A 22213-nucleotide genomic window follows, 5' to 3' on the forward strand; every position below is an offset into this window, starting at 1 on the left:
ATGGATGTATTTAATGAGCTTATCTTATGAATCTTTATCAAGTAATTTGTATAACTGTTAATCAGGAAAGTAAAGAAGTGATGACAGCTTTCTCCCTGCAGACTAATCTTGATATATTCATTAACACATAAATTTAACCAACTAAAATTTGTCTAAATAGCATTATCTTCCTGCTAATGTTTTTCTCTTTTCACATGGACCTTATACACGATTTGTCAAATACTTGAATGGGAGAGAGAGTTTGGGAGGATTGATAATTTGAAAAACTATGCATTACTATAACCCAGTGATCACTTCTTTGCTTTAAAATGCTCCTAAATTTTGCTAATAATCAGTTATAAGTTAATTTGCTGATGGCCTTAAATTCACCTTCAACTGCTTTTTGAAAAACCAACACTTATATCCATCTCCTGTCTGTGGCATTTCTCTAACTCTCCAATATTTTAGAAATTCCTCAAAATATTTCAACTCAGGAGCATAATTCTCTTGAATTGGATTGGCTGAGTAACTTAAATGTGTTGGTTAAGCACTCATTCATTCATTCCTTCAGTTTTACTGCCTTTGTTGAGTATTTGCAGTCCACCAAATTTGTGCAAGATACCTGGGGTGTGGCAATGAGTGAGATAGAGTTCTCTCAGTTGAGGCAGGGCTAACAAAATTTAAAAGGCAATTATACTGTGATGGAGGTAACCTCAGACTACTTACAAGAGAACAGAGAAGAGCTTCTACATCAGGGTGATGCCAGAAGAATCTTCTGGAAGAGCAGATTCTTAAGCTGGGGCTCAATGGACCTGGTCAGGCAGGGATGTAGGGGAGGAGCATTTTAGGTAGGGGCAGAGCATTTTCCAAGCTTGGAGACAGGGAGAAATGAGGGGGCAACCAAGGACCAGAATTTGCAGGAATCTGGGACCGTTATTTCCAAGACCCAATGTAGGATCTCTTAGACCATGTAATCATTCAGTGATCATCCCCCTGTCCTCTACTTGGACGCCAGAGGAGGGAAATTCCAGGCTCATGAGGGAACTAACTCCCTACCTCTAACAATAGATTGGCATGATAGTGGGAACTGTGTGAAAACAATATTATTCTGACCAATGAGCTGGCAGATGTAAACAGGTGCCGATGGGGCTGATGGGAGAAAATGAGAAATTTTATAAATTGGACTTTGAGGAAGCCGCTATTCGTTTAAGCCTTATTACAAGCTCGTGCCTTATAACAAGCTTGTGATTTATATAATCACACTCGTTAATGTCGTGCGCTCCTTATGCCTCTCACAAAGCCTTCTGGAAAGCTGGGATTTATATTCATCCATGGCTGCTCTGTCTGTAATCAAGAAGCTTTGCTTTTGACTCCTGCAGACATTTCCATTTAAATAAAAATGATATTGAAATCAAATGCTGCATTTGAAGCTGCCCTGCACCCTTTGTATTTGCTAATCAGCCTTCTCATTATTTAACCTCAGAAATCAAAGCCTCTGAAACTGATAACTGCATGTGTGCCATCCATATGCAGTTACCGACTCTGCTTATTCCTGAGCTCCCCTGTGAAACTGTCCCGCGTGACTGTTTAATAGAGAAACAAGAGTTGCTCAGTGTGGACATCAAACCCTGTGCATAGGAATCATTGGGAAATTTACTAAAAATGAACATTTCCTAGACCCCACAGAGACTTTCTGATTTAGCAGTTCTAGAGTTAAGGTTTAGGGATCAGCATTTTAAACAATCTCTGGTTGATTCCTGTGAATATTGACCTATTATGTGCATTTACTCCCAGCAATGGCTATGTACCTTTGCTTGGGGTTCAAAGTTGGATAAGACACATTTCCTGCTACTAAGCTACAGTCTGGTGACTGCGAGACAAATGAACACCCCCATTTCGTTCAGACTGATTAGTTCAAGGATGGAACACACACAGCTTAAGTGGTGACCAGATGTGAGGCCTTGGTTTGGTGGTGGGTGAAGGATGCAACATGGTAATTTTTTTTTTTTTGCTATTAATGGAAAAAGTCAAGGATTGCAAATATTTTTTTAACAAAATATGTATTAAGTCTGAGTTTAGATATTATTAAGAAAATTTTATTATGAAAACTTTCCTATATACACAAAGTGTATGAAAGTAAAAGTGTTCATTGATCAGTCGTGTCTGACTCTTTGCAACCCCATAAGCTGTAGCCCTACCTGCTCTCTGTCCATGGGATTCTCCAGACAAAAATATTGGAGTGGGTTACCATGCCCTCCTCCAGGGGAATCTTTCCCACTCAGGAATCAGACCCAGGTCTCCTGCATTGCATGCAGATTCTTTCTGGTGTGAGCCACTAGGGAAGTCCAAAGAGGTGAGAAAATAATAATAATGGTACAGTAATAGTAGTGTGTAGCATATCTTCCCAACCTAGGGATTGAACCTGGGTCTCCCACACTGCAGGCAGATTCTTTACCATCTGAGCCACCAGGGAAGCCCATAATATAGTACAATAGTGTAATAAACTTCATATAACCAGTATGCATATTTGTGTATATATATGTATGTGTATATGTATGTGTATATATATATATATATATATATATAAAACATCAGTATTTTGCCTCTCTTGTTTCATCACTTGCCCACCTACCCCAATTCCATCCAATTGTTGCTTTTTCAAACCCCAAATCTCATGTCATTTCACTTATGAATAGTCCAGGGTATGTCTTAGAGGAATATGGACATTTTCTGGGCTAGCCACAGGGCTATTATCATACCTAAAGAAATTCACTATTATGCCTTCGTGTAGTACTTAGATTTCTCTAATTATCTCAAGAATGTGATGCAACATTGTTCACATCAAGATATAAATAAAATCCACATATATTGCAATCAGTTGTATTTCTTAAGTCTCATCTAAGCTACAACATCCCTTTTTTCCTGGTGTCTTTCCCTGATTCTTCCCCTTTTATGTTGTTTTTCTTATTGAAGAAACCGGTCTTACAGAAAATCCTACATTCTGAATGCGTCTATTTGCATCATTGTAGTGTCATTTAACTGATTTCTGTGTCTTTTCTATTTACAGTAAGCCAGAAGCTAGTTAAGTCTTGCTGAGATTCAAGCCCAAGGCTTTTCTCCAAGAGCATTTCATTGTTGGTGCTTTATACTTCATGCTGTGTCACATTAGAGGGCACAGAAAGTCTGATTGTACCATTTTAATAATGCCAATTTAATCAGAATTTTCAAGTAGCAAAAGTCTAATATCTCTATTCCAAGATTTCCTTTAGACTTTCAGCTAATGGTTTCATCTGCAGACAATCTTTGCTTAAACCAATTACTTTGTTAGGAGTTGAAAATGGACACTTTTTCTAGTTCTCTTTTTGTTTCCTATGTATTGGCTGGAATTCTTCTGTAAGGACCCATTGTGCTGACAAACTGTGAATATCTGTTTGCGCTGAATTCTTTTTCACTGAGGAAAGGCAGGATAAATGATTCGGTCTCTTTAACGGCTGATGTTCAGTTAGGAGTTGGTACCCAGTTACTGCTAGTGAACACTGGGTGCTGAGGTTATTTATTCTTCTGCTGGGTATCACTTTGAGCACATGGGTTTTATATGCAGCATATTTTAAGACATTTGCCATGGGTCCTTTTGTCATATCTTCAGCACTCTTTGATAGCTTTCCTCCATTCTGGTACAAGAAGTCTCTGGAAATTCTTTGGTCCAGACCTTCATCGTCATCCTCTCTTCAGAGGAGTCCGCGTTCTTTTTGGAGAGGAATGGTCTTTAGAAGCCACAGTTCGGGTGCTAGGGCTGCTCATTGCCACAAAGCTATAATTGCTTCTAAGCCCTTTTAGTGGGTGAAGCTAAGAAAAAAAAGCCTATTTAAAAAACTATATTCAAGCTAATCACTGACAATCCAAATATAGTAATATAAAGTCTAATGTTATTGAATTTACACTTGTTTCTCTTTTCCCATGCACTAAAAATCTTGGTTCCTGAAGAAATTAGCATAAATACTTCTTTGATATATCAGAATATATTTCTTTGTGGACAAGAAAACAAACAAACAAAAAAAAAACATTTGATATGATTTCAATCTTCTCAAGTATATAAAGACTTGTTTTCTCTTTTCACTCTCACTTACTTGCATTCTGCTGTAGTATAATTTTTTGAGTGGGAGTCAAAGCAGTAAAGTTTCAGCTGGCAGCATGCTGGCTACCATTTGTTGGGTGCTTATTATGTGGTGGGAAAAATTTAAATGGCTTGTGTTTAAATGATTAACTCAATTAATCCTTATGCCAGCTCCATGAGATAGGTACTATTATTAGTCCCATGTTACAAGTGGGGAAGCCAAGGAAACAAGGCACTTAATAATTTGCTCAAGATCACACCAATGGACTTTGAATTGTTGCTGTTGGGCTGCAGAGTCCCTACTCTTGCCATGAGAAACTGCCTCTCTGAAGCCACCTGCTCTAGGTCATAGTAAACAAAGAGCTTGGGAAATGTAATTCCCACAGTTCTCCCATCCATATTCACCACTTCCTTCTCCTTCAGTTTCACCTTGAGTGACTGTTTCAGTTTCACTAACACTAGCCCATTCTGTGCTCTCTGCGACAACTTTGGAGAGAGTAGACATTTCATAAATACTTTCAGATTTGTTTGCAAATCAGTAACTCTGAAGCACAATCTGATTCATATGTAAACAGGAAAGAAAATCTATTTTGGTTGTGATTTTTAGGAAACCAGAGTATTCCAGTTTGAATGTAAGCTTTGTGTTGTTGGTTTTTTTTGGAGAACAAGTACACATTCCAGCACAAAAATATTCTTATGCCCTACAAGTCCCCTATGGCCTTATTAAACCTTAGAATTAAGGCTGGGTGGTCCAGTGAAAAGTACCTGGAGGACTGGGGTTCTCATCTTCACATAAAACAAGCTGGGTGGAGCCCATTAGAGGCACTGACCACAAGGAATGCCTTGTGGCTGGAGGCTTCTGGGCCCAAGCTGTAGAGAGGGAGAGTGTGCACTGAGGACATCTTCATGTGTAGAGCTTAAGTGATAGCGAGGGTCCCAGAATCTTTGCCAAGAAGGAAGAGTGGAGCATTGAGCCGTCTTGTTAAGGCAAAGACAGTGTTGAGAAAATCACAGGCAAAGTCAGGAAAAATTCAGTAGCAGGATAGAGTCAGGTGCCAGTGATGGGCAAGAGGTACCATTCTGGACTAAGGTGGTGGATGAAAGAAGGAAATGTGCCGAAGTCTCATTTATGCAGTGTGGAGCATGGATTTCCAAGGTGGCTCTGGCTGTTTAAAACCTTGCTACTCAAAACATAACTCACATATCCTGATCACCGGCTCAGCTCAGACCTACTGGATCAGAATCTCCTTCCAAACAAGATCGCCAGTTAGGTTAAGGAGCACAGAGTTGGAGGAGCGGAGGTCTGACGGACTTTGATAGTGGCGGCTGTGCAGCATATGGAAGTCCATTTCCCTCTCTGGGTCTCCAACTTTTCATTTTAAAAACAGTTACATTTAAGCTTTCAAAATATTTTTAAAAATTGAAATCTCACTCACTCCTGCTCTGTGTCACTGATGCCGTCTTCTCCCCTGCACAGTCAGAGCCCAGCATGAAGAGGCTGCAGCTCTCTGGTGCCACTGTGGGTGATGGAGCTCTTTGAGCTGTCAAGGGTCACACACATGGCCCACAGGCCAAGTTGGACCACACAGAGGTAACTTTCCACTGGGATAGATAAACTGCTTCCTGTTCAGCTTTTGAGGGGCCCCATGATATGACTCAGAGGGGAGGGGAGTTAGGTCCTTATGGAGTAAACCCCAATCAATGGGAAAGGGAGACCAGGAGGGCCAAGGCAGATTCATTTCTCTCTTTCCTCCTGTCTGCTGAGTTGCAACATCTGCTTGAAAAGTCTCTAGAAGGTCATAGTGGCTAAAGGAATGAACATGCCTTGGCAGGATCAGTATCTCTTTGTAGCTCACCCTGAAGAGTGCAATAATGGCGACGTACAAATCACACATTGCTTTCACTTCTGCTTTTCTTCCTCACCTTGGCCTCCCTTGGCTTCCACCTCCAACTAGATACCCCAGCGCTTTAATGCTTTCCTCAGACTGCTTTATAGAAGATAAAGACGAAAATCAAATGTTAAATACATCATGTTGTTTAATTGGGAAAAGTACTGTCATCTCATTTTATAGACTATAGACAAATGATATGCATGAGTTTTCCAAGGCCATGTGACTAGAGAGTGCCAGAGCTGGATCTTTATCTTAAGTCTATTGGCCCCAAGTCCATGTACTTCTTTACTCATATTAATGAACTGTGATTTATGGAACATAACATGCCAGTTTTTCCACTGTATTCTTAATAACAATTCTGGGTAATAAGGATCATTGCCCTCAATTTACAGATGGGGAAACCAAGGCTTAGAAAGTTATTGGATTTGCCTGAGATCACACAGCAAGCAAGTGGGGGAATTAAGATTTAGTTTGAATTCAGCTTCATTATGGAGCAGCTAACAAATAATTTCTGGTGCCCATGTGCCTGTGTGTAAAGGGCTTTGTAGCCACATTATTGTGAGAGCTAAGGCTGATTAAATAATGTGAAAATCACTGCAACAGACATCTTTCTAAACCCTTAGCAAAAAGATGTAAAATCATTTTAAAACAAATTTTTCTCATGGCTATGACAGTCATTTCACCAAATTGTTTCCAAAAGAGTTCTTTTTGGTCATGGAGGACCAAAGTGTGTCCTTCAACCTGCTTAAAAAGACAAACAACTGGATTTCTAAAAATACAACAGTTCAAACCTATGGAATGGATTTTGATGTATAGACTTTAAATCAACACCAATCTATTTGCAGGGTCATCTTTATCCACCTCGTCCCTTCTCTATGAATGGTGCAGAATTATCCAAACATTCACTTGGCATATAATTGGTGGGGAAAAAATATACCCCATCCCAGCTGTAGTGCTTGGAAAAGCGGGAAGTCTTGAAATCTGCCCCGGGCTAGAAGAAAAACAAGAAAAAATGACCTAGATAGGTAAAAATGACCTTAAAAGATCCATAATCATTTTCATCAGGGCAAAGTCTTCTACCATAATGGATCTGTAGAATCATTCCTCGCACACCAGCTACAAGATGAAATTGAAGCCACAGCAGAATGTAAGAGGCCAGGCTGATGCTTCCCTTACAGACTGGGCCACAAAAGTCCCCTTTTAGTCAAACAAGCTACTCCATTTGTAGGTTGATGGCGAATGGCGTGTGTGCCTTTCTATATGTACTTTTCATCTGTCTCAGTACCAGGCCTCACTACCTGGATGGGGCACCAGCCTCCTATTTACTTTTCCTGTCCTCCAGTATGGCCTATAAGATCTGAATGTTGTCAGAAGACCTGTTAACTTTCCTGCAGAATAAAATTCAAATGTCTAAGTATCTCATGCAAAATGCCAGGCTGGATGAAGCACAAGCTGGAATCAAGACTGCTGGGAGAAATATCAATAACCTCAGATATGCAGATGACACCACCCTTAGGGCAGAAAGAAGAACTAAAGAGCCTCTTGATGAAAGAGAAAGAGGAGAGTGAAAAAGTTGGCTTCAAATTCAACATTCAGAAAACTAAGGTCATGGCATCTGGTCCCATCACTCCATGGCAAATAGATGGGGAAACAATGGAAACAGGGGCAGACTTTATTTGGAGGGGCTCAAAAATAACTGCAGCCATGAAATTAAAAGGTGCTTGCTCCTTGGAAGAAAAGCTATGACTGACCTAGACAGCATATAAAAAGTAGAGACATTACTTTGCCAACAAAAGCCCATCTAGTCAAAGCTATGGTTTTTCCAGTAGTCATGTATGGATGTGAGAGTTGGACTGTAAAGAAAGCTGAGTGCCAAAGAATTGATGCTTTTGAACTGTGATGTTGGAGGAGACTCTTGAGAGTCCCTTGGACTGCAAGGAGATCCAACCAATCAATCCTAAAGGAAATCAGTCCTGAATATTCATTGGAAGGACTGATGCTGAGGCTGAAACTCCAATACTTTGGCTACCTGATGCGAAGAAATGACTCATTTGAAAAGACCCTGATGCTGGGAAAGATTGAAGGCGGGAGAAGAGGATGAGATGGTTGGATGGCATCACCGACTTGATGGACGTGAGTTTGAGTAGACTCTGAGAGTTGGTGATGGACAGGGAAGCCTGGTGTGCTGCAGTTCATGGGGTTGCAAAGAGTTGGACACGACTGAGCGACTGAACGAACTGAAGAATTTCATAAAAGACCTTCCCTTAACTAACTCCTGTTTCACTTTCTAGTCTCCTTTGGTTTTGCTTTATATTCTAGCAACATGAAGCTTGTGCTGGTTGGTTTAAGTTAAAAAGGTCTCTGTGGTGTATAGAAACAATGTCTTGATTATGCTGTGTGTTCATTGAGTATTCTCTGGGCCCCTGCTCTGTGTCTCTCACTCACCAACCAAGGGTCATGGAGACTTGACCAGTTACCCTAGCTCTGTTCAATGTGACAGCTACCAGCATATGTGGCTACTGAGCATTTGCAAAGGGCCTAGCCCAAACTGAAATGTTCTATAAGTGTAAATTACACACTTCAAGCACAACAAACACGTAGTGTGAAAAATAATATATCTCATTAATGCTTTTCATATTGCTTATACAGTGAATGATAATGTTTTGAATATATTAGATTAAAATATTTTACATATTATTAAAATTAATTTTGCTTGTTTGTCTTGACCATTTTTTTTTTAATGTGGCTAATATGACTGCTGGAAATTTTAAAATCACATCTATTTCTTACAGAGGGCTTCCCCAGTGGCTCAGCAGTAAAGAATCTGCCTGCAACGCAGGAGATGAGGGTTTGATCCCTGTTTCAGGAAGATCCCTTGGAGGAAGGTATGGCAACCCACTTCAGTATTCTTACCTGGAGAATTCTACAGACAGAGGAGCCTAGTGGGCTACTCTCCACAGGAACACAAAGAGTCAGACATAACTGAAGTGACTGAGCATGCAAGCATGGCTTATAGAAATGACAGCAGTCACTTTGGTTCACATTTCATAAGCCAACACCAGCCACAGGCCCCACCTAACTTCCAAGAGGAAGGCAGTGCTGTCCTAACATGTGCTTGAAAGGAGAGGAGGAGGGGATACTGATGACCATCCTTAATGACGACATAGAAGCCTTCTGCACAGGACATAGATGCATTTGAAAGGCTGTTCCTTTGGCTGAGAGGTTTTCCCTCCCCACAAACACTTAATCAACTCCTAATTATTCAGGAAGTAGCTCAAATATAGCCACTGGAAAGCTTTCCTGCACCTCCACCCACCTACTCTTTCACCCAACATACATACACCATGGAGGGTTGATCAAACTCTTCTCTTGGGGTCTGACTTGACCTTGAGCAAGGTCTTATCTGTTGCTCCTTGAGCAACATCATATCTGGTTTTCCAATGACATGCTTCTGTACATGTTGCCATGACAGGGCTGCAGATCTTTAGGACAGGCTTGCTTTCACCTGTAGCTCCTCTCACACTGCTTGCTGCAGCATAGGCACTTCGTAAATGTTAATGACCAAATGGAGGAATGGATGAGGAGCACAGTTTGCCAAACTATTTTTACATTTCCTCATCCCATATTTTTACATTTCCTCATCCCATATTTTTACATTTCCTCATCCCAATCTTTCCCATGAAGCTGAAGTGCCAGTAACTTTGGCCACCAGATGCGAAGAGCTGTCTCATTGGAAAAGAGCCTGTTGCTGTGAAAGATTGAGGGTGGGAGGAGAAGGGGGCGACAAGAGGATAAGATGGGTGGATGGCATCATCGACACAGTGGACATGAGTTTGAGCAAACTTGGAGTGATGGTGAAGGACAGGGAAGCCTGGTGTGCTGCAGTCCCTGGGCTCACAATGAGTTTGGACACGACCGAGTGACTGAACAACAGCAACATCCCATGTGAGCCTCATGGCACCCATGAATGGGAGGTTGTACCGGGTTTATCACTTCCATTTTACAGAAAAAACATAAAAACAGATTCAGAGCAGTGCAGAGATTGGTTTAAGTCACACAGAAAATGGAGTGGAAAATCAGGAACAAAATATAGGCCTCCTGGTGCAGTCCTCTTTCCTCAAATAAAAACTTCCTTTTATTTCCAAGGGTATTCTTTAAAAAAATTTTTTTCTTCCAGTTTTATTGAGATATAATTGACACTGCACTGTGTAAGTACACTTGTATCAAGATATAACTGACTTACACTTCACTGTGTAAGTTTAAGATGTGCAGCATAACGATTTAATTTACATACATTATGAAATGATTGTCACAATAAATTTAGTGAACCTCTATCATCTCTACAGGTACAAAATTAAAGAAACAGAAAGGATTTTCTTTGGATGCAAACTCAGGATTTACTCTCTTAATAACTTTTGTATATAATATACAGCAGTGTTAGTTATTTTTAACATGTTGTACATTGCACCCTTAGAACTTATTTACTTTATGACTGGAAGTTTGTACCTTCTGATGGTCTCAGGCTATTCTTGAAATGGCAGATTTGAATCTGCTCAGTGTAACACAAGTGACAGTTCTTTCTATGTCCTCAGCATCTTCACACTCACTGTTTCTCACCACTGATTCATCTCTCCCTCCATCCATTTTTTTCAGACTTGAGTACCTATTGTACTAAGCCATACGTACTGCTTTGAGGAACAAAGGCTCTTGAATCAGACTAGATCAAATAGTTCTGCCACTTAATATCTGTGTGATCTTGGATGAGTTTAACCATTCTTTGCCTCAGTTTCTCATCACCAAAATGGGAATTACAATGACTCTTTCTTTACAGGGTTGTGTTGACGATTTTCTATTGCTAAAGATTTCGTACCTTAAAAATCATCCCCATTTATTATTTCAAAGGGGCACAGCCTGGGTCAGTTGGCTCTCTGCTCTGGGCTCCACAAGGCTGAAATGAAGCGGTCAGTAGTATTGTCCTCTTTTCTGCAGGCCACGGGAGAGTAGTCTCCTCCTAAGCTCTTTCAGTCCCTTGCGGTCACAGGACTGAGGTTGCCGTGTCCTCTCTGATTGTCACCCTCAGTTTCTAGGGGCCACTTGCATTTCTTGTGTCCTTGCCTTTTTCCTCCACTTTCAAAACAAGCCATGTATCAAGTCCTCACACTTCAGATATTCTGTCTGACCTCACCTTCTGCCTCATTTCTCCTGCCTCCAGCTGGAAAAATTTCTCTGCTTTTAAGGTCTTATGTGATTAGATTGAGCCTATCCAGATAATCCAGAATAATCTTCCCATCTCAAAATTCTTAAGTTAATCACATCTGCAAAGCCGCTTTTGCCATTAAGTTAATATTCACAAGTACTAGGGATCAGGGTATGGACATCTCTGGGGGCCATTATTCTGCCTACCACAAAGATTAAATAAAAAAATTCATCTAATACACTTGATAATGTGCCTAGCCACATTGTAATCATATTCAATTAGCATAGATACTATAATTACAGTTGTTCTATTAATTTTATCATTAGCCCTATGAATAAATCAGGGAAGAGCATGTTACCTTATACAATGGACAAGGAAATAGATACCCAGAGATGTGAACTCTGATGGTAGGGAGCATCACTGATTTTTCATCTTTACATCTCCAGAGCCTAGCATGGCATCTCATAAACAGTAATAATCACCACTTTTTAAGAACTTGCTGTATTTCAGATGCAAAAGTGTTTCTCATTCCTATAATAGCTCTGTAAGGCAAGTATAATTTAACCCATTTTACAGTGGGGAAATGGAGGGTCAAAGAGTTAAGTGAGATCTAAGTGTCCCAGAGCTTCTAAGTAGTGAAGCTGAGACTTGAGCCTGACTGTGTTTAATTGTAACTTTCTGCCCCTGCATGCTGCCCCACTGGTTTGCTTTACTTCAGTGGACATGGCTAGTCCTGACACTCCCTGGTAGTCTGTGTCCTACCAGCATTTTTATTTTTTGATGATAGCCTGAAATTCAGAGAGTTTAAATGACTCACCCAAGGTCACCCAGTGGCAGGGGTGGGAATCGAAACCAGGTCAATCCTGCTGCTGAGTTCCTCAATCCTCCTTGTGCCTAGCTGCCAAAACAGGGGGCTCAACATGTGTACTGATGAAGGAAGCTGTCCATTCCAGACCCACCTCCATCTCCTTATTTCTCATGAGGGACAGTCAAGGGGTGCAGGGGACCTCATGAAATGGGAGGGCACTGGTTTCTTAAATGCTGAAAAAGATGGACATTTTCCTCTGGGAGTGAGAACTCTGTGAAGTGCTCTGGATCTCTGTGTTCTCTTCTGAGATTTGATTCTGGACCGCGTTGGAGTTGCCCTTCATAGATGCTAATAGGATGCTGCCTAGATGGTTCTTCAATTGTTTGGGTTGCTTTTAAAAGGCCCAAGAAAAGGTGTTTGAGAGGCTATGGAGCCCTGGCATTACTATGGCTTTGTGACCTTTTCTGTCCCATTTCTGTCCATGAAAATGCAGAAGGCTAAGGACTCTGGTACCTCCATTCAGAGAAATGGTTTCAGGTGGTTTTAGTGATCAAGGGAGCAAGAGCGATTTTGTGTCAGTTGCTGCTGATTGACTTTAAAATATGTTGAAGGCTATTAACCTCTGAAATCTCAGTTGATCCTAGAGGACTCAGTAATGTGAGTGGGGCACTGACTGTATATTGGTTAAGGTCACGCTAACTAAAGTCATTAGACTGGTTTAAATTCTGCCTCTGTCATTTACCACATGTCCTTAGGTGACTCACTTTACTCCTCTGATCCTCAGTTTCCTTACTACTATATACAGAAAATAACATCTAACTAGTTTGGGAATCACCCGATCAAATGTAATAATAGTGACTGACTCTGTGACTGGTGCAGAGACACTGTCAGTAAAGTGCATTCTCCATTTCCAGGAGGTCAGGGTCCACGGCAGTCGCAGAGCAGATTGGCTCTTGTTCCAGAGGCTTTAACTCAGATCTGCACTGATTGGAAACTGAAATCCTCTCCGCCGAGCCTGCCCCATTCATCATCCCCACCACTTCTTTCCACTTGTTAACCAAGCGGAGATCTTTTCTGAACCATAACCACGAAGTAGGTTGCATGAGGCAGATCCATCTCCTGGCATCTGTCTCCACTGACATGGCCCAGTTTAGATCTGCAGTCTTAAACTATTTCCAGCCCACTCTTAACTGCTTTCCCATTTTCTGTTAGCCACACACCACTGCTAGAGCAAAATGCCTTAAAGCAATATTACCTTTTTAAAGGTTCCTTACCCAGCAAACCAATACTGAACACACCTCAGACTCACAGTAGGAAGTAGGGTCTCTATTTCTCTTACCCCACCTTCACCTTCTAGTACTGGGTGAGGGGCATGAACTTCTCCCCATATCTTTGGAATGTAAATAGTCCAGCCACCCCTCTAGACTCCCTGGGTTCTTTTCTGAAATCAACTGGGCCATCAGAAGGTCAGAGGACTGCAGTGTCAGGGAGACTTGTGGAGTCAAGCTGTGTTATCTCCTCCCTGCTCTGTCTCAGGTACATTGTCATGGGTTAAATTGTGTCTCCCTATCCCCAATTTATATGTTGAAGTTCTAACCCTCAATACCTGAGACTGTGACTGTATTTGGAAATAGAGACTTTCAAGAGGTGTCGACTAAAAAAAGATGCACAACTTGAGAGTTATGAGTTAAGTTTTATTTGAGGCAAAATGAGGACTGCAGCCCAGGATGGAGCATCACAAATAGCTCTGAGAGACAGCTCCAAAAAGGCAGTTGGGGAAGGTCAATATACAAGATTTTGATGAAGGGGGAGTTCAATGTAATCAAGTGCTTACTTTACAAAAGAGTTTCTGCTGGTCACAAGGAGTTGATGTCACCGTGAAAGGATTTAGTGCTTCTCTAGATATGAAGAGATGCAAAATTAGAATTATGAAATCTGTTCCTGAAAATATCGAACTATCTAAAGACCTGTCCCACCAGGGTCCCTGGGCCACAGAGTGCTTCACTCCACCCTGAACTCCCTCAGGGAGGAGTGTTGAAGGTCAACAGCTGCAGCAGTACAGGGTTCAATCTCCACAGAGGCAGATGGCAAATGCCCTTTTTGTTGTTGTTGAGTTGCTGGCAATGATCTTGGCAAGTGCCATTTGTAGTTGACAGGTAATTAAGATAAAATGAGATCATATGGGTGGGCTCTTGTTCTATATGACTGGTGTTTTTATAAGGAGAGATTAGGACACAGACACACACAGGAAAGACCACGTGAAGACAAGATTAAAAAAAATAAAAGCCATTTATAAGCTGAGGAGAGTTTTCAACAACAACAACGACAAAAACCCAACAAAGCAGGACAAAAAACTCTGCCAACACCTTGATCTGTGGCTTCTAGCCTCCAGAACTGTGAGAAAATAAATTTCAAATTAATCTCTGTTGTTTAGATCACCCAGTCTGTGGTTCTCTCTTATGGCAGCTCCAACAGACCAATCCGGACCCCTCTGTGGATATGCTCACTACATCACGTCTTGTCTCCTTTGTGAAGCCGGTGGAAGAAATTTTTTTGGAAATGTCCTGGGAAAGTAATTACAATTTGGTTCTCCCTTCTGCTTTGGCTGCCAGGAAATTGGACGTCAAACTTGAAACGAAACCATCGCAGCCATGTGAGACTTTGTGGTCTGGGCATTTGTGTTCTTTCTCCCATATTAATCAATGATTCTTATGTATATGTTCTCTCATTCTCTCTCTTGATGCACATTTCCCCTGTTACTGGAAAGAATTATAATTCAAAGTAAAGTGACTGGGGTTGTAGAAGTTGATGTTTCAGGTAATTATTATAATAATGATGATAATTAACACTTACTGAATAACTGCTATATGGGAGGCATTGTTCTTATTCTTTATTTGTAGTATCTCATTTAATTCTCCCAGAAACCCTATGTGGCAGGTGATATTATTGACCGTCTTTACAGATGAGGAAACTGAGATATGAGAAAATAAATAATTTTCCCAATGTTACATAGTAAGGAAGCAGCCATGACAGGTTTGCAAGGTGGGCCAGTCTAACTCCAGAACCCAAGGTCTGAACCATTACAACTCAGCGAAGGGAAACAGACGTAGCTTGTTCAGGCTTTGGGCAACTTGTCTTTGCTTATGAGGGATGAGAGATGTGGTTTAGGTAAGAGGTTGCTGAGGCCTGGTTTACTTATTGGAGCAGTTAGGGAAGCTGATGTATCTGAGTAAGACAGAAAGCTCTGGAGGGCTCCAGCAGCCTGCTGGATGTCTCACTGTGCCCTGGAGTGAGGACGCTCATGAGCAGAGCCAAGGAAGTTATTTTTGTTCTGAGAGCTTCTTCCTGCACATCCCACTCGCCCCTGCAACTCAAAGCTTAAGCCAGGCCAATTATTTACAGACCCAAACACTGCCAACTCACACACCCTCCTATTCCTGGGTGTGAACATTCTACTTCTTGTTCACCCCCAAGATTTGCCTGGTAGACTCCAGTCCATTTTGGGAAACAGCTCAGTAGTTCCTGCCTCCAGAAGCACTTTCCTGGGTTAAGTGCCTCTGTCACATTCTCTAAGCTTACAACTTGATGCCTTTTCCTTTCCAGTTGTGCTGAGCACAGACTTTTTTACATTTTTAGAAAAATATTTATTTATTTGACTGCATTGGATCTTGGTTGCGGCATGTGGGAGCTTTCGTTGTGACACATAGGCTCTAGTTCCCTGACCAGGGATCGAACCTGCGTCCCCTGCATTGGAAGGTGGATTCATAACCCCTGGACCACCAGAGAATTTCTTGAGCACACTCTTTAAATGGCATCTTTATTATTCTGCTGTCTCTTCTAGACTGTGAGATCCTGGGAGCAGGGACTTGTTTTCTTCACATTTATATACTGCCTTCAGTTTTGGTCCAGTACAGAATCCACCTGCCAGTGCAGGAGCTGCAGGAGACAGGGGTTCAATCCCGCGGTCGGGAGGATCCCCTGGAGAAGGAAATGGCAACCCACTCCAGTATTCTTGCCTGGGAAATCCCACGGACAGAGGCGCCTGGTGGGTTACAGTCCATGGGATTGCAAAGAATCAGAGGTGACTGAGCGATTGAGCATGCACACACAGGGGTTTAGTAAGGGCATGTTGAGGTGAGTGCTTTTCTGAATGTGAGGTTGGTGTCCATAAGGTTGGTTTGTGCATGCAGAGTCTTCCTCCATGAAGATCTGTCAAATGGAGAATTTAATCTCTTTAGCACTGATATCTGGAAGACTGTGCAGTATTATTTCACTGCGTGTGGTCTCACTTTGGCCTTATTGAGAAATGAAATAGAATATAAAGAAACAAGCCAGTGAATAAACCAGTACATGTAACTCACATTTGCATAATACTTTACTGTTGAAGAAATCCTGCTCTATAGATTATCTCAGTGGTTATAGCATTCTCATTTTATAGATAGGATCAGAGAGCATGACTTTCCTCAGGGTTGCCCAGCGTGTAAGGTGGTTTGGGGTGGGCTACCATCCAGAAGATGGGCCTGTGATCAGACAGGTCCTGAGCATGAAATTTTTCCTGGTCACTTATGAATCTCATTGAAATTCATTTTTCTTATTCATAAAACGGAATAATAATAGAAGCTAGGGAGTTGTGCAGATCAAGGGGGTTAAGTACAAAGTATCTGCAAATGCTTGGTGAGTTAAATAATATATGACTTGACTCTGTAGAGGATTTCCCAGGTGGCGCTAGTGGTAAAGAATCCACGTCCTACTGCCAGAGATGTAAGAGACTCGGATTTGATCCGGAGTCTCATCTTCTCATCCCGGGTTCAGAAGATTCCCTGGAGAAGGGCATGGCAACCCATTCCGATATTCTTGGGTGGAGAATTCCATGGAGAGAGGAGCCTGGGGGCCATGGTCCACGGGGTTGCAGGGAATTAGACAGAATTGAAGTGACTGAGTATACACACATGACTCTATAGAATGCTTTGTAACAAACTTCAGGCTGTAAGAAAGCAGTGAAATTCCTGTGTTTTCCTGACAACACTCATCCTTCCCTTTAACTTTCTGCTCATTTACTTCCCTCTAGTTATTGCAGTTGCTAGGATCCTTAGTTCTTGCCACGTGGACTTTATTTCATGATTCTCAGCCTTGCTTTGGACTCCTACTCTCTCCTAGCTCTCTCTCTCCAAAACTTGTTCTTTTGCTGAGTTGGAAAACTTTTTTTTCTCCTCTTGCACAACTTCTCTGATTCCACAGCTGTGACACTCCACCTGGCAGGGAGCTCTGCGGTGGAGACAGAACCGACTTGGGGGCCTCAGCCAGGAACACAGAGACCTCACTGCCTTGGCCTGGCGGAGAACACCTTCCTCCAATTCTAGGCAACACACAAAAGAGGATCTGCAGCATCCCAAAGCCAACATTTTTCAGGCGTTGGACAAGTTGATGGTGGAATCATCCCCCCTCCCATCTGGCCTGGCTCATTGGGATCTGTCAAGTGGCCTTGGGGCCAGAAGGAGTGCCAGATTGGGTAATTTTCTCAGAAAAGAGCTATTAAGCTGAGGGTTTCCAATGTGCTTTCAGCATGACTCATGTCACGGACACCGAGGCCAATGGGAAGCACATGTCCACCAGTGGGGGTGGGGCAAAGCAAGGCCAGGGTTAGGTAGGACAGTCTTGGGGCTGTCAAATTGCAAAGGAGAGTTCTGCACCTGTAAGTTGTGAGTACTTGTTTTATGTATCGATTTTTCTACCAACCCGTTAGATTGAATTCATATTAGTGTTCATTTAGCAAGGAATTATTGAACCTTGAAATAGACATGGTCTTGGTAGTCTAGTGGAAAAAACAGACAAGTAAAGTGACAATTACACCATGGTGAGAGAAGGGCCATGGTGAAGGAAGTCCAGGATAGTATGGGGTACTGCAGGAAACACCCTCAATCCAGACTTAGTGAAGCTGGTGAAGTAGAGGATGACAGGTGTCGGGCCAGTTTTGTCAGAGGAGTTCATCATGTAGCTGAGATCTCAGGGATGAGTAGAAATTAGCTACTTAAAGAAAGGAGATACAGTGTGATCCAGGAGGAGGATACAATATGCGTTAAATCCTAGAGGTGAAAGAACATGACTTGTTTGAGGAATGAGTGTAATTTCCCTGTGGATGTGGGGTAAAGATGGAGTGAACACAAGTGAGATGAAGAATCTCACTCCCCACTTTTCCTCTCTTCTCTGTATTCCAACTCATGTCTGACTGAGGTTTGCACAAGCAAAATGTGCTCAAGAATGTCTAGTGGGAAATTTCTTACCATTTATAGATTCGTACATTCTTTTTTTAAAAAAACATTTTTATTGGAGTATAGTTGATTTACAATGTTGTGCTAATTTCAGGGGTACAGCAAAGTGAATCAGTTATGTGTGTGTATATATATATATATGTGTGTGTGTGTGTGTGTGTGTGTGTGTGTGTGTGTGTGTGTATACTCTTTTAAAGATTCTTTTCTCCTTTAAGTTATTACAGAGAATTGAATAGAGTTCCGTGTGCTATATGGTAGGTCCTTATTAGTTAAGTATTTTATATAATGTTGTTTAGTCATGAAGTTGTATCCAACTCTTTTGCAACTCCATGGACTGTAGCTCTGTCCATGGGATTTTCCAGGTAAGAATACTAGAATGGGTTGCCATTTCCTTCTCCAGGATCCTGACCCTGGGATCAAACTCGCGTCTCCTGCATTGGCAGGTGGATTCTTGACCGCTGAGCCACCTGGGAAGCCCCATTATATATATAATAGGGTGTGTATGTCAACCCCAATCTCCCAGTTTATGCTTCCCAACTTTCCTCCCGCCCCTCTGCTAATATTCTTAAAGTCCTTATGGGATTTTAAAAGCTCCCCATCTGCACCCATGTTGTTGGTTCTGTCACTCCTTCTCTGTATATGTCTCTGTTTGCCCCAGTGGTTTGACTCCACTCTGTTTACCCAGTGGTTGACGCCAGTATAACTGTGGAGCACTCATATGACTCAATGACATCATAAGAAATTTGAATTTTAACCTGAAGTCAATAAAGTGACACCAGAAGTTTTAAAAGAAAAACAGTCAGTTCAAAGGAATGGGTTGGTAATATGAGAGGAAATGAATCAAAGGAGGTAAGCCCAGAGGCAGAGGAACTATCTAAAGAGCAGCATCAATAGTTCAAGGAGAGAAAATGAGCGCATGAACCAGAGCATTGACTGTGGGATGGACAGGGAGAAAGATTCTGGAGAGATGGCTGAAGAGGATTACGTAAGAACCTCCATCAGATTCCCCTGCTTGCTTCTTCATTAATCAGGGCAGTGGTCCCCATCCCTGGCTACACATTAGAATCTCCTGGAGGAGACAGAGGCCCAGGCTATATGTCAGGTTAATGGAATTTAAAATTGTTGAGGGTAGGGCCCTGGTCCTTTTTGTGTGGCCACAAGCATCATATTGAAAATTATTACCTTAGGGAGAGTTCTCTAGGCCTTTGATCTCTGGTCTGGGAGAGATTTGAGATTTATTTACATCAGGAAAATTAGAAAGGGGCAAGTGCACTATTATACGGATAAATGAGTACAGCGTGTTAATAGAAACCTAGACAGAGCTGTCTATACTTAAGATTGTTTTGTTATATGATTTACCAAGCTCTGTTCCTCCCATTTGCTCAAGGACCTTCCTCTAATCAAGCTTGTGTGCAAACTGTTCACAAAACCTTGCTCAGATCGCCAGTTTCTACATTGTTAGAACTGATGGTCAGTTGTGCACATTTAATTTGGCTCAACAATTGGCATAAGAGATTCCTTCATCACTTAGTTATATACCACCCCCCTTGGTTTTTCTCCTAGCTTGCTGGCCACTTTTTCTTTGTACTGGTTCCTCATAAATTCTTGGATCCCTTAATATCAGGCTTAGCCCCAGACCCTCTTCTCCTATCTGTCTTTACTATCCCCCCTTGATGAAATCATAAGTTGAAATCATATCATTAGGTTGATATGTCCCAAATTTATATTTTTAGTTCTGGCTTCTTCTGTGAACTCCAGACTCTTCTTTCTAACTGCCAACTTGACATCTCACCTGGATGATAAAACCATTTCAGACTTCAGTGGCCCACAACTGAAATCTTGAATCCTTCTTCTTCCATAAGCTCTGTTTCTCTCAGTCTTCACAGTGAGATTTTCACCTCACAGGCATTAGGATGGCTACTATATCAAAGGCAATGGCACCCCACTCCAGTACTCTTGCCTGGAAAATCCCAAGGATGGAGGAGCCTGGTAGGCTACAGTCCATGGGGTCGATAAGAGTTGGACACGACTGAGCGACTTCACTTTCACTTTCACTATATCAAAATGACAGACTACAGCAAGTGTTGGCTGACTTTGTGCACCTCTTAGCCTACACGTGCAGCACTCTGTCTGGAGCCTCCTTCATTCCTAGGTTATTGCACACGTTGGTCTCTGTCTGTTTCTGCTCCCACTCCCCGATGATGTCTCCTCAACACCACAACCAAACTTTTACGCTTTTAAAACACATATTAGTTGATCTCATTTTGCTGTTCCAAACCTTCCAACAGCTTCCTATTTCACCGACAGGGAAGGTCTAAGCCCTTACTATGAGCTCTTAGGCTCTGTGTGCTCACACCCCATTTCCTCTTTGTCTACTCGCATTCTGTCCCTTCACTTATCCTCTTCTACGCACACTGGTCTCAGACTTGATCCTAAATACACCATTGCAGAACAGGTGGTCATTTTCTCTAAATTGGATTGTTGCCATTGGTGCCACCTTGGGGCCTCGGTGCTAGATATTCCTTTGTCTGGTGTGCCTCACACTCTCCTATTTGCCTGCTCTTTCATTTTCTTAGAGTTTGCTCCATAGCCAGCTTTTATTAGAAGACTTGTAGGAACACTCCTTAAAATATCACCTTACCTCCAGGAGGCAATGTATTCTCTATCCCCCTTTGTACTTTATATTTCTCTATAGTAATTTTCACTATCTGATGCACTTCATAGTATACTGAGTCTTCTACTCACTTAAATATAAGTGCTTTGAAGACAGAAATAGTTTTTATTTTTTTGGTATCTGCAGTAACTAGAAGTGTCTAAAATATGATAGGTGTTCAATAAACATCTGATGAATAAGGAAATTAGCAGAGTTGGGGGAAGGCTACAGTCTGGTTTTTGAGAAGACTGCATCTTAATGCTCTCCTAGTGACCCACCACAGGAAGCAAGGGACAGTAGAAAGGGATCCCTGGGTGGATATATCAGGCCATTTAGTCCAACAAACATCTACTGAGTGTTTACCTTATGTTGGGAGCAGTTTGGGAGCTGCCTCTGATCTAGAAGAGTTCATCAGCTACTGAAAAATATGTAGATAGGAACCGTGGTATGAAGCAGAATGACTTAGATGCACAAAAAGGAAATATAGGCATGTGGAGTGGACGCAGAAAGGGAGGAAAGATTCCTTCCGAGGAGGAAGGGTGCTTTGCCATAGAAGCTTCCATAGGGAAGATGGCATTTGAGTCACACTTAAATCAGATGACAACTTCAGCAGAGGGAGAATGGGGGAAGCGTATAGCATGGAAACAGGAAAGGGCAGGATATGCATCTGGTCAGTGGGGGATGGCCTCTTCAGTATGATTGCTTTGTAAAGTAAGTGGGTGGATTTACTGGGAAATACATACAGACAAAGGGTTGAAAGCCAGATCATTTGGGGGAGGGGGTAGTGCCATACAGGAGAATTTGGCTATTTTTCAGTAAGGCATCCGTTACATTTTAGAGATGTTAAGTGATGTCATATAACTGACTTTGTAGTGTGATAACACTTAGCTTGAAAAACTAAAGAGACCAGAAATTTTGAGACCTATTAGGAGACTGTTTCTCAGATAAGAGATCATGAACTGGAGATGAGGCATCTGCTTGTCCATTTTCTTCACCTTTCACCCACCTAAATCCTGACCACTCTAAAGACCTAATAATTCTAGGAGGCCATTCCAACCTCCTTCTTCCCATCCATTTATGTGCCCTTTATCTGTTCATTGGTTCATTCAGTTAGCTTAAAGGTATTTTTTAGGTGGTGTTACAATGATTTTAGCTTTATTTTATTATTTATTATTATTTGTTTTTTTATTAGAGTAAAATTGCTTTGCAACATTGTGTTACTTTCTGTTGTACTACAATGAGAATTAGCTATATGTATACATATATCTCCTCCCTCTTGAACCTCCCTCCTCTGCCTACAT

The 22213-nt window shown here is 41.7% G+C and overlaps 1 long non-coding RNA gene across 1 annotated transcript in view; it reads left to right on the top strand.

The window, feature by feature from the left end:
- The window catches only part of LOC145505063 (uncharacterized), a 198326-nt gene that overhangs the window by 164558 nt on the left and 11555 nt on the right, over positions 1-22213 (top strand). The window contains exons 3-4 of the long non-coding RNA XR_014052816.1: positions 8778-8870; positions 14457-14643. This is a non-coding gene — a long non-coding RNA (uncharacterized LOC145505063). The remainder of the gene's footprint in view (positions 1-8777; positions 8871-14456; positions 14644-22213) is intronic.

This window comes from Giraffa tippelskirchi, chromosome 5 (assembly GCF_054371585.1).
Source record: "Giraffa tippelskirchi isolate mGirTip1 chromosome 5, T2T-mGirTip1v1.2.pri, whole genome shotgun sequence".
Taxonomy (NCBI): Eukaryota; Metazoa; Chordata; class Mammalia; order Artiodactyla; family Giraffidae; genus Giraffa; species Giraffa tippelskirchi.